Source organism: Azolla caroliniana, unplaced genomic scaffold (genome assembly GCF_043228905.1).
Source record: "Azolla caroliniana isolate FFs.n. ecotype wild unplaced genomic scaffold, voAzoCaro1.0.p SCAF_6, whole genome shotgun sequence".
Lineage (NCBI taxonomy): Eukaryota > Viridiplantae > Streptophyta > Polypodiopsida > Salviniales > Salviniaceae > Azolla > Azolla caroliniana.
In genome coordinates, this window is record NW_028230441.1 from 3,642,498 (window position 1) to 3,655,391 (window position 12,894).

At 36.9% G+C, this 12,894-nt stretch overlaps 1 pseudogene; it reads left to right on the forward strand.

Annotated features, from left to right (window-relative positions):
• The first annotated feature begins 9,698 nt into the window (after positions 1–9,698).
• Positions 9,699–11,134, forward strand: LOC147862646 (3-ketoacyl-CoA synthase 1 pseudogene; annotated as a pseudogene).
• The last annotated feature ends 1,760 nt before the right edge of the window (positions 11,135–12,894 follow it).

Sequence of the window (12,894 nt, forward strand, 5' to 3'; positions counted from 1 at the left end):
TCTAGATTTTTGATGCTTTCTTTATACATTTCATTGTTCCTCTAATGCCCAACATCCATGCCATGTTGCTTGATGCCCCTTTCCTAAAACAAGAAGATGAATCGATTGAGTAACTAAGCTAAAGCACGTGATTTTTAAATAATATATCACAATGTGAGGCATAGAGACAACTAGCATACGGGCTTGGGTTACGCAATTCTCACATAAGAAGAACAAGAAGGTGAAGATCAGTTTTGTTGTGAGTTGCCCAAAAGCCAAGGTTCAAAAAGCCAATTGCGTATGAGGAAGACGAGCAAGCAATTGCTACACATGTTGCTAGTGCATGGATATTAAAATATTCAAAGACAATATATTTAAGGGATTTGAGGGCAAGACAAATATACATATATGTTGCTGAGAAAACTAGCAAGGGTTTTATTAAGAAGGCTAATGATCACATCTCTTTTGTTTATATCGAAAAATAAAAGGCGAATTAGGTATGTGTTTTTGGATGAAGATTTCCTTATGAAGCCTTGTTGTGGACAATATGTACTTGCACTTAACCTATCATAATTGTAGCTAGAGAATAACTCATGTGCCTCTCACATCAATGTATCAAGATAGACCAAAAATGACAAAGGCAACTCAAGAAAAAGAAAATTTAGTTGCTAGTGGAGGAATCAATGTCTTCCTGAGCATACAATGAAGGTAATTAGAGGATGTAAATGGTTATAGTAACTCTTGAAATTGCGCCAGGTGCTAAAGTTTAATTTTTTTAAGTAAAGTAAGAGAAAATATTACAAGACGTAACTTGCATTATATTTCGGTGATAAGATCAATCAACTATATGTATAAAGTCAATCTTAGTTGAGTGTTGAGGTAGGGTTAGCATAGTTTGAAGAGGTGTTGTAACAAAAGTGTATTCGTGTGCCAACAATTGTTTGATGTCTTGGTTATAACATTGACCACCCAAATGCGAAGTCACTCACTTTCCTTCGAGGAGAACTTACCAATGTTACTTTGAGAAGAGTTGTGAAAGGGCTCGTTAGCCACCTAACTCTCTCATATCATAGATGTAAGGAGAAGGGCCCATGCACAACTTCTCTGAACTAGATGAAGTGCCTTAGAAGTCTAAGGTTGCATGATGGGAAAGCAAACATTGGTAATCTTTTTTGCAAAAGGCCAAGAATAGAGTAAAATTGGTACATGTTGGCTTGTATGAAAAAATGAAAACAAATACAGTGGCCAATCCTCCTACTTCATTTTGATTATAGATGATTATAGTAATTATGATGTTGAGCTTAAAACATTTGAACAAAGGATTTGGGTGATTGACGAGCAATCAAAGAAAAAGGTGAAATATCTTAGAGTAGATATAGGGGGACGGTTCCTCTTGGACGGATTTAGGGAGCATGCTATGGTGTAAGGAGCTACTTTCCCATTAGTTAGGAGAGATTTTTACAGAAAGACACAAACAAATACATACTAATAAGGGGCCAAAACTAACATTATGTGCACAGAACTAACTTCATTGTTTCAAATGATACACATGCACAAAGTACAAAAAAATGTATTCAAAATGTGCGAATGTTAAAAGCAAAACTTTTACATTGATCGTGATTTGTAGTTCATATCATCTAACACATACATGTATTATAAACAACACACACAAGATGTTTATCCAATAATCTTTGGGCTTGTTCTCATCCACTTGAGGTATAAACTGACAGCCACCATCTTATCCATAAACCACAGTCTTAGCAAAAAAATTGCACAATTTTTTTTTCTCCAAAGAAGAATATACTCCATTAATTAAAATGACATAAAATACACAACTTTAGACATTACCTACTTCCATATGGGCTACATCACTTATTTATTTTACACTAAATAGCCCACATGTTTGTTCTCCATGTTTGTCACATCATTCACACCCCTCTATCATCTAATGGGAGGGGGGAACAACCATCTCGGTACTACGTACTGCCATCGTATATCCACTCCAATTTCTACAGCCATCGGTGTAGTACACCATTGTTTTCTGAAATTCAACCTCATTAAATTTGAAGCATCATCTCAAAGTAGTTATTAATGTGTGCCATATTAGCTTAATAGATTCTGCTGGAGGCCGTTTGTTTGCTGAAAATACCCTGGTACATCTTGCGGTCCAAATGTTCCATATGATAATGGGTGCTAGCAACATTCATAGATCTTCAATTTTCTACTTCTGGGCATTACTTCTAGGTGCACTGTTACCAACGATCAATCGAATAGTTCCATTCTCCCCTCTGTACATAGTTGTACATGTGCTATCAAATTTCTCTATGTCATCATCAAGACAATTCCAACAAGCATGTCCCCAATTGAGGGTAAATGAGCTAGAGGCATGGCAAAGCAATTGTAATGCCCTTCTCCATACAATCGTAGCCTCATGACATTCCTAGAGACAATGGGAAATGCTTTCTAGTTGTCCACATGCACTACATCTAGGGTCTACATTGGGGCCTTTAGCCCATGTCCCTATTGGCAAGGCTCTATGCACAATAAGCCATAAACACATCATTATCTTACGGTCACCGATGTCATGCCATATCATTTTCCAGAATTTAGCTAATATCCTTTCACTAATGCCCTCTTGTATCCAAAAATTACGAGTTGCAATATCTTTGTGTTCTTGTTTTAGGATAATTTGCCTCCCGATTTTCGTGTTGTACTTGAAAAATTGCACTAACTTGGCACCATCACTTTGACCTTGAGTTTTCCAGAAATACATCGTGGGGTCCCATGATAGCTTATTTGAATGCCCTTCTATCGGCTAACACACTGTCGTTGGTTTGAGCTCACTCGGCTCGGGGTCAACTATCATATCCTTTTCCATTTTTTGCAAGCAACCTAATCGGCCTTTTAGTTTGATAGGCTGGTTGCTCACATATTACCATTCTATGCTCTTTTTTATAGTAGCATGCCTCATTAGATCCGGTTTTCATTCCCTTAATTCCAATTAGATAATTTTTAGCATCAATAAGTCCTGTCCATTCCATTTCAAAGGGACTTATGGCCGCATCTTCCAAGATTTGCCTGCTGCGTGCAAAGGCATATGTAATCCTCATTAGCGTGCATTTACCCCTGTTTATCCTCCATATTCTAGCCTTTTGAGTGCCCACATCATTACATAGAAATCTCTTCCAATCTGCCAATGTATTCCCTTGGGCATTGCTTAAATTGACCGATTTGAAGCTTGCCTTTTGTCCTATCAACAACCCATCCACATCTCTAATTAATGGGTTCCAAACAATAGGCATGTACATTCGAGCATATGCATCATTTCTCCACCTACAAACGATTCCCTTTCTTATTCCATTCCATGCCTTCATAATTCCAACAACACATATACTCTATGTACATCCCTGGTATTTGGGTCGCATTTCTGGCATAAACCCCCCAAAAGCGCTACTTGGCCAACTTCCACCATGTCTTGGCAACCACATCTTCCATTTGTGTCGCCAGAGAATTTTCCAAGGTGCCTCAGGCGGTTGCAAGCTCATGACCACCAATTTGCCTAGCAAGGTCTTCATTTGCACCACAAGATCTATAAGTCCCACCCCACCTTCACTTTTATCTTTTATGAGTGTAGTCCATGCAACCTTTGCACAAGGATGTTTTTCCTCTGTGCCCCCCCCCCCCCCCCCCCCGCCATAAGAAACCAAGCTTCCCCAAGCTTCCAACCATTAAAACCTAGGTGGAAGCATCCCTATAAAAGGCAGCCAATCCAAGGATCCATTGTTGCTCGAAGCCTAGGGCATCCATCAATGCTTGCAGGAATTCCCATGAGATCCTGTCATATGCTTTTTCAAAATCGAGTAACATTACTGCTAGGTCCACTCCTTGCTCCTCTGCCCATGCTGAATACTCCCAAAAAGTTATCACATTGTCAACAATGCTCCGGTTTTCGAGGAACCCAGTTTGCGTTGTATGTATTATGTCCCCTAGGACCGTTTTCAATCGACTACTTACAACTTTAGCCATGATCTTATAGGCATTAGTGAGAATCGTCAAAGGTCGCCAATTATCAAGCATAGTTAGACCTTTCCCATTCTTGGGAATTAAATAAATCATTCCTCGACACATTGTCGGAGGCATTATACCTTCAGCCATAATGTATTGCATCCCTTCCAACATGTCATCCTTAATTAGATCCCAATATTTGATGTAAAAATATATAGGGAGTCCATCAATGGCTGCACAATTTTGTTTGTTCATATCTGAAATTGCATCCCACAATTCTTGTATACAAATAGGGGTATTTAAACGGTCCATCATTTGAGCCGAAACTCTCTTCGGTATCCTGTTTATTATATTTCTAAAGGCATCCTGCTCAATATGTTCCTCGTTGCATACATTTAGTAGTTGCATATAATAGCTCGTGGCCTTTTTAAGCATTTCCTCCGTGCACGTGGTCATTGTGCCATCTGTCTTTTTCAAACATGAAGGTTGGGTCCCGGAGCCTTTGCATTTTACAGCTTCAAAAAAACCTTTCGTAACACGGTCTCCTACCCTCATCCAATTTACTGCTTTACTACGATAGGCATTAGTAGTCCTTAGTTTCTAATACATATCCAATTTGCATTTTGCCTCCTCTATTTGGGCCTCAATTCATACATTATTCGGGTATTGTTCTCTTAGTCGCTGCATAGAAGCAAGTGTCCATTGCATTCTCTGTAGTTTCTCCTTCATCTCTTTTCTAATTTCAGTTGCTTTCTTCTGAAAGGAACATGCACATTCCTCAATTTTCCCAGCCAGCCTATGAGCGGGATCATGATACATCCATTTGACATTAGACCATAGTCTTCTTATATCATTAGTCCATTTATTGTCCATGACCAACTCCTCGCTCACTTTCACATTATGTGGATTGCATCGAATGTTTTCTTTTATATGGAACAGGACTGGTGCATGGTCTGAGAACATCGTTCCAGGACAGATTATGCATTTTCCTTTCATATCTATGAGTTGAGGGTCCAAATACCATCTGTCCAACCTGGACATTGTCCTCCCATGAACGCTTCCTCCTACTCTAGAGTATAGAAGAGATTTTTCTTTTTGCATCTGAAAGTTAGATGCATTCCAAGAGTCTATCACATTATATGCTAAACAAAACTTATCCCATGCATCTTTTTCCACCCCTTGCACCGTGCCATTTTCATTTCCGCTTCTATCTTCTTGTTGCTCCACCATATTAAAATCTCCTCCAATGATCCACAGATCTGCATCCGGTTTCTTGTCCATTAATTGCAACCAGAATTCCTTTCTTTCAGTAGCAGAATTTGGGGCATATATGTTCAGTATGCCCAAGTGCCCATATATGTGTTTTATCCTTATATAGACAACCCGACCCTCTACTAAACATCCTCTGTCTATGAATGTTGCATTATACTTAGCTTTCATTGCTATGAGTAGTCCCCCATGAATCTGTCTGTCCCCCATAGCTGCCAACCATGTATTGGTCCAACTCCCAGGGTAGATGTTTCCAATTTTGTCGATCTTATCCCCATCTAGATGATGCTCTTGCACCATGATCACATTAGGCACTATTGCCTCAGTACATTGCTGAATTTCAACAACTAATACATTCTTCTTCATGTGGAATTGGCTACCACCAATTCCTTGTATATTCCATGTTAGCAAGCTAAGATTCATTTCAGCATATACCGTGCCTCTTTAGTGGCCTAACCAATGCATTTTCAGCTTCCACTAGGTTCGCTAAGATCATATCTTGGAGATTATCCTCTTCTAGTGTCACCATTTCAAGGTGGTATACCATGAATTCCGTGATCATTCGAGGCAGCTTCCTAAATTTCACATTTATATAGCATATGCTTTGCTTGTTCGCCTTGCTCGAGCTCCATATCATGGCATCTTTCCATTGTCTTTTCATTTTCACACTTATTGCGGTACCATATGTTGAATCTACATGAGCACCCATTTGTTGTTCCAACCATCCGAGTGCTTCTTCTCCGTTGTGGGGCTCCTTATTTCCCGCGACCAGCATATAGGACAGTCCAACGATTTGATCTTTGTCCTCACAATTGATATAGATATTGATTCTACACATGTTGTCCTTCTTCATCTCAACCCCACACATTTCCTTGAACCACTTTTTGCATGTCAGTTTCAATTTGATTTGTTGCCCAATAGTCAATAGGGGGGGTCACTTTGTATTGAGGATTCCATTTCACTCTTGACCATTTACGCATACCTTTATTTTTCTCCATCCCATTCTCTTCCTCTTTTCTAGCACGCATGTGCCTTTTCATTTTTGCTATCCCCTTAATATGTTGGGTTGTCACTAGCAACTTATCTTGCTCTTTCAAGGGGCTTACATCCTTTTAATTATGTAGGAACACAAATAATATAACATACCTCTATTACAAGTGATATAGTGGACATTAAAATTTCCCCTTTGTATTCAATGTCGAGGATTCCAATGTACAAACATTTGAAATATCATAATGTACACACTTTTAGGGATGCTCCATCTTTTTAGTTTTTTTGCGGAAATAAACCAAAATACATTAAATATGCTACCATAAAGTATTTGAGACATATTTAGGAAAATACAAAAAGTTGAAAAGAAGTCAAGGAAAGGATTAATACAAGGTTGTTTGTGCTTTATTTGTTCAAAAATTGACTAAAGATTGAATGGAGTAGCAAAATGCACGATTAAGCCTTTACGTATTCTTCTTGTGATTTGTTGGTGAATATATGTTGTGATAGATATCAATGATTTTCAAGGAGTGATTGCTTGTTTGATGTAGGATGTATGTGTTATGATTTGTTGGTGAATATATCTTGTGATAGATATCAATGATCTACAAGGCATGATTGCTTGTTTGATGTAGGATGTATGTGAGATGAGTAAATAATGATCCATGATTTGTTTGTCAAAGAAACCTATCAAGCAAAATTGGCAAAGTTTATAAGATATTCAAAAAATATTTAATTGGGAAGATGTGCAACCTATGTTAAGGTATTGGGTCATATTTAGCCATTCAATTTAGTAATGAGCACATTCTCTCTCTACTGGCTCACTCTCTAGTTTGTGAAGTATGATGTCTCATTCAACAGAAATAATAATTAAATGTCAAGCTGAAATCCCCACAAACAAGGGTGAGTATGTATGTGTGTATTATTTTCACATAGAGAGGTTCAAATATAAGAGCTTTGTCTCACAATACAGTCTGAATAACCTTATGTGAGCTATGGGCCCAGTTCGGTTTTGGTTTGAATGGGTTTCTTTGTCTTGAAACCAAAGAGACCCATTTACAAAAAACATAAACTAAACCAAACCCTTTATGAATTCTCAAGCCACTTGAACCTAACCATTTAAGGAAAAGGTAAACCAAACAATTTTTGGAGAAGTTGAGACCAAATTATACCATTTAATAAAAACTTTAAGCTTAACAATTTAAGGAAAAGGTAAACCAAACAATTTAACCTATACAATTTGGAGAAGTTGAGACCAAATTGTACCATTTAATAAAAAATTTAAGCTTAACCATTTAACTCAGAATAATTTTAAAAATTAAATAAACAAAAATACATTAAATTAAATAAGTATTTAAGTTAACAATTTAATCCATACAGTTTTGAGAAAAGTTGAAACCAAACTGTACCATTTAATCAAAAACTTAAGCTTAACCATTTAAGTCAAATTAATTAAAAAAATTAAATTAAATTAATAAAATAAGTATTTAAGTTAAATTAATTTAATTAATAAACAAAACAATATTAATTAAACCCTTAAATTTATTGAGCATTTAAGATAAATTATTTATATCAATAAACAAAGAACATTAATTAAACCGAAAAATAAATATACTATTAAAGTAAATTAAAGGTAACCAAAAAACTGAACCACTTAAACCTTATAAACCCGGGTTTTTTAACTGAACTGCACTAACACATTGTCAAGTGGATTTTTTGCCTCTCACAAAGTATACATATTGCGAGAACCTTTAGGCATAGGCTTCAACAAAAGGACGAAACTTAAAAAGTTAGCTTACAAAGTATATTAGGTCTTTGGATGTTCTAAGTTGCATATATGTTTTATATATATAAACACAACATTACATATAGAAATAACGAAAATGTCGTGGATCTTCATAAAATACCAATTTGATGCATTAATATGAAATGTTCTTTGACATACAATTTCAACATGCCTTAATTTTGTTGGTTTCTAGTTAGGCCATTATGGGTTTTAGCATATGAAACAAATATTCTAGCTAACGCTTAACTATGATAAGTTACATTATTATACGTGAACAATGAGATTACAAGTTCTTCAAGTTTATGAATACAATTATTTTATTCTATGTTACATGCAATCAGTAATAAGCTTGAAAGAAGTCAAAATTATGGCGTAAAAATGAAGAACAATAGAAAGGAGAAAGTATTGAAAGCCTTATGATGGGAAAAGATGTCGTTCATAGGGGAACTTCTTTATTGTTATTTCGCCGATATAGAAAATGAGGCGCAAGCTTGCGTCTAAGTAAATGTTGATTGTAGTAAAGCTCAATGTCAATGTACATTTCACTGGAAAAAATAGTACTTCACAAACACATCAACTATAGGTTTTACTAGCAAAATGTAACATATGGTCAAACATATTCGATAGTGGTATGTAGTATGGTTTGGAGTAGCGAAGTGTGACATAACATCAAGAATATTTAAGTAGACTATTGAAAGACTCCGCCTTTGGTTAAAATTGACAAGTTATATTCGCATAAAAGTATGGGGGGATGTTAGGTTAAAACATGGGTCACTTTTCACTCTTTGGTTTGGATAAGGAAAAGTGAACTAGAACGCCAAAATGAGCATGGCTGCCACATGAGTTCCAATGTGTATCAATTGACAATCATTAATATCAACATTACCTAGCAAATTTGTTGAGGAAGTTAGGTCATCCGAAAAATAAATGTTTGATGCCTATGCTTTAATGGTAGCTTTTTGTCTATTCCATGGCATCTTTTTTATAGGGATATTGAGAGAGGAGGAGAGCTCTTTTCTGTGACACTTTTATTAGGGAGGTATTGGGAGGAGGAGAGTGATGATTGATAATAGTTAAGATCTCCCTCACAAACCTACTCATTCTCATTCACTCTCTTGCTCATTCTCACTAGAAAACACACACACACACACACACACACACACTCTCTCTCTCTCTCTCTCTCTCTCTCTCTCTGTGTCTCTGTATCTGTCTCTTTCTTAATTCTCACTTCTCACTCCATTAGTCACTCACTCTCTCCATAGAATCAAGCTTAGGCCATGGAAACAAGCGTTCATGTCCTTCCTCACACACATCCACATGACACTAGCTCAACAACAACTTCCACTACTACTACTACTACTACTACTACTACTACTACTACTACTACTACTACTACTACTACTGCACCAACATTAGATGAAAGAACAAGTTCAAGAAATGGAACAAGGGAATCTTCCCATGAATTCAACATGTTGATTGTGAAGCTCTTTGTCAAGGCATATGCACCGTATGTCCTCCTCCCCATCCTCCTCTTCCTCCTCGTCTCTCTTTCCATTACTTATTCCATCCACATATCGACACTATTTTCTTCGCTTGAGCTTTGGGCTACAATAATTTCAATCTTGTCCATTATCACCCTCCTCTACTACAAACTCAAACCACACCTTCCGGCCTGATGACTCGTTGAAACTCAGCACAAAACTATGTGCACAAGTCACGCGAGCTCGACAATCATGCACCCCTAGGAACATGGTCTTTCAACTCAAATTGTTGTTGAAGTCTGGTCTTGGTGATGATGTCTATGGCCCCCCTTACATGTTAAGATATACCTCTGGTGAGACGATCACTCAAAAACATCCAAGCCACAATGACGTGATCGATGAGATGGATCTCATGATGTTTGGTGCTCTTGATGAGCTCCTTCTTAAGACTGGAATTGATCCTTCACAAATTGATTACCTCTTTGTCAATGTGAGCATGTTTTATCCCAGCCCATCTCTCACATCACACCTTGTGCATCGTTACAAAATGCGGGAGGATGTGAAGACATACAATTTCTCCGGTATGGGGTGTGCCGCAGGGATGATAGCACTTGATCTTGCCAAAGATCTCTTGAGACTGAATAAAGACAAGTTCGCGGTCCTTGTTGGAACTGAGAATATCACATCGACCATGTATTGTGGGAACGATCGGTCAATGCTTGTGACAAATTGCATCTTCCGATGTGGGTCCTACGCATTACTATTGTCGAACAAGAAGAAAGATCGGAAGAGGTCCAAGTTCGAGCTTCTAGGGTCATTCCGCACAACCACAGCGGCTAGTGACACATCCTACAATGTTGTCTACTCTAGGGAGGATGAACATGGTTTCTTGGGCATATCCCTAAGCATCAAATTGCTCAATGTAGCATCCGAAGCTCTAACTCTTAGCATCATGAAACTCATCCCTAACTTTATGCCCTTCACCGAGCTCCTTAAGATCGTAGTGAATACCATACAAAGGAAGGTGTTCAATATGAAGAAAAAGAAATACTCGCTCGATTTCAAGAAAGCGTTCACGCATTTTTGTATCCACCCGGGCGGGAAAGCGGTTCTCGAAGGCATTGGCAAGAGCTTGTCCTTATCTGATTATGACCTCGAGCCCACCAAGATGACTTTGTATAGGTTTGGTAACACATCAAGTAGTGGGTTGTGGTATGTAATGGCCTACTGTGAAGCTAAAGAGAGGTTGAAGAAAGGTGATAAAGTTTGGCAAGTGGCATTAGGGTCGGGATTTAAGTGTAATAGCGTGGTGTGGAAAGTTTTACGAGATGTTAAACCATTGCAAGGTTTAAATCCATGGATGGAGTTCATCGATCAATACCCGGTTGATGTGCCAGATACCATCGGACCCTCACATAAACACTATGCATTTCTAAAAGAAATAGAGGAAGAACTAAAACAAGTAGAAGCAAATGAGAAACTACTACTACAACAACAATAACAATGACCAATGATGTGAACAAATGTTATTTGGTGTGTGCACGTGTGAAATGTGTATGATTTGTTATTTGTATGGTTACATATTAATCATCTACATAGTATCTCTTGATCGACTCTTCCCTAGTGTGGCATGTCTTGACTCTTTACTTGTCAGGATCTAATAATGTAAGTTCATTATTCATTTTGTTGGCTGCTATCTTGAATGTGTTAAAATATTGATACACATATAATTAATGGGCCATTTAATATAAATGCGTATATGCATCCTTAAAATTCTTTTACTTGTTGGGTTGGGTGAGGGCAATGATGGATTTTTACTATTTGGCATACACTCAAGAACTTCAAAACTTTATCTTTTGTTGTCTATACTTTTCTGTGTATGTATGCACCCTATACTTGTGTTTATACATTCTTAAATTCTTTTACTTCTTCATTGATCTTAGTGTTGGATCGGGTGGGTTCAATGATGGATTTATTGTTTGGCACACACTCAAGAACTTCGAAAGATTATCTTTTGTTGTCTATACTTTTTTGTGTATGCATGCACCCTATGCTTGTGTTTTTAGGTTCCCTACAAGTATCCATATGCAAGGAAAAGAAATTTATATACATATATGTATTTTGGATGATGCATTCTATGAGCATGGAAGCTATATAAGAATGCAAAAAGCAAATTAAGATCATATGCAACAATGCAATATAAACTATGCTTCATGGTATGTATGTCACTAAATTTTCAACTAAATTAAATTGATTAATAATCATAATAATGTATACTTTAAATTTTGAAATATATATTCAAGTAATAAGAGAATCAAACTTAAACTTATAGTTTCTCAGTAGTTTTAATTAATCTTTGTGTAAATTCAAATTTCTGCCAATTATAACACAATGCTATCATTTTCTACCTTTGGTCGAGTTTTTAATTTGATAGCTAAAAAGTCATAGTGTAAAGCCCTGAAATTACAAACATGAAAGACTGTAAGATTAGACAACTTGCCTCACGTATAAAGCCATGACCTTAAGTGTTTAGAGCGTAAACCTGGCATCTATGATTATAATTTGTAGTGGATATAAAATGATGCCAACAAAATGTATCACTTATTTATGTTGTCCCTTTCTTTGGTATTAGGGCTTACCAATAAAAATGTCACTTAATGTACTAATTTAGTATATTCCATTGGATAATCTATGGTTGAATGCATGACCTTCTCGTCTCCACTAGATAGCCTTACATAGAGAGGTACACATAAGGGCTTTTTTTCTATCAATTCTTCTATGAATGATTCAATTATTACCAATTTCTTTCTAAGATGTCTTTGTAGTTTTTCGGTTTAGCTTTTCTAGGCCAATGTAATTGTTATCATTCTCTAGTGGAAAATGCACCCTAGTCAATGTTGTGACGCTATTAAGGAATCAACTAAATAATCTAACCAAAACATTAATGTTGCAAAGCCTAAAGTTTAGAACTCCATTTTCATATTTATACACTTCAAGTGATTCGGCATTTTGTACAATGTTTGTACAAAGGCTCCATTTGTTGCGTATTTGGAAAGCTCCATTGGTAGTCAAGAGGCAGTCAACAACATTATGACACCTACCCCATCTTCCACACCTATTGCATTCTTGAAATCCTACGCCTGACATGCTAGAGAATGCCATGTCATACTATATCATAAGCTTTGTGAAGGGAATAATGTGGTGATATTCAATTCAATATGTAATAGGAATCACTTGGGTCAACACTTCAATATTGTCAACTACGGCTTCCGAAGTATATGAAGTTGGGATTGTGAGTTGGTGTAACAAGTAAGTGGATAAATGATTCCCCAACTTTGGTGTTGTGGTTTTCCAATGAATGTTTGATTGGAAGCTCTCCATGTA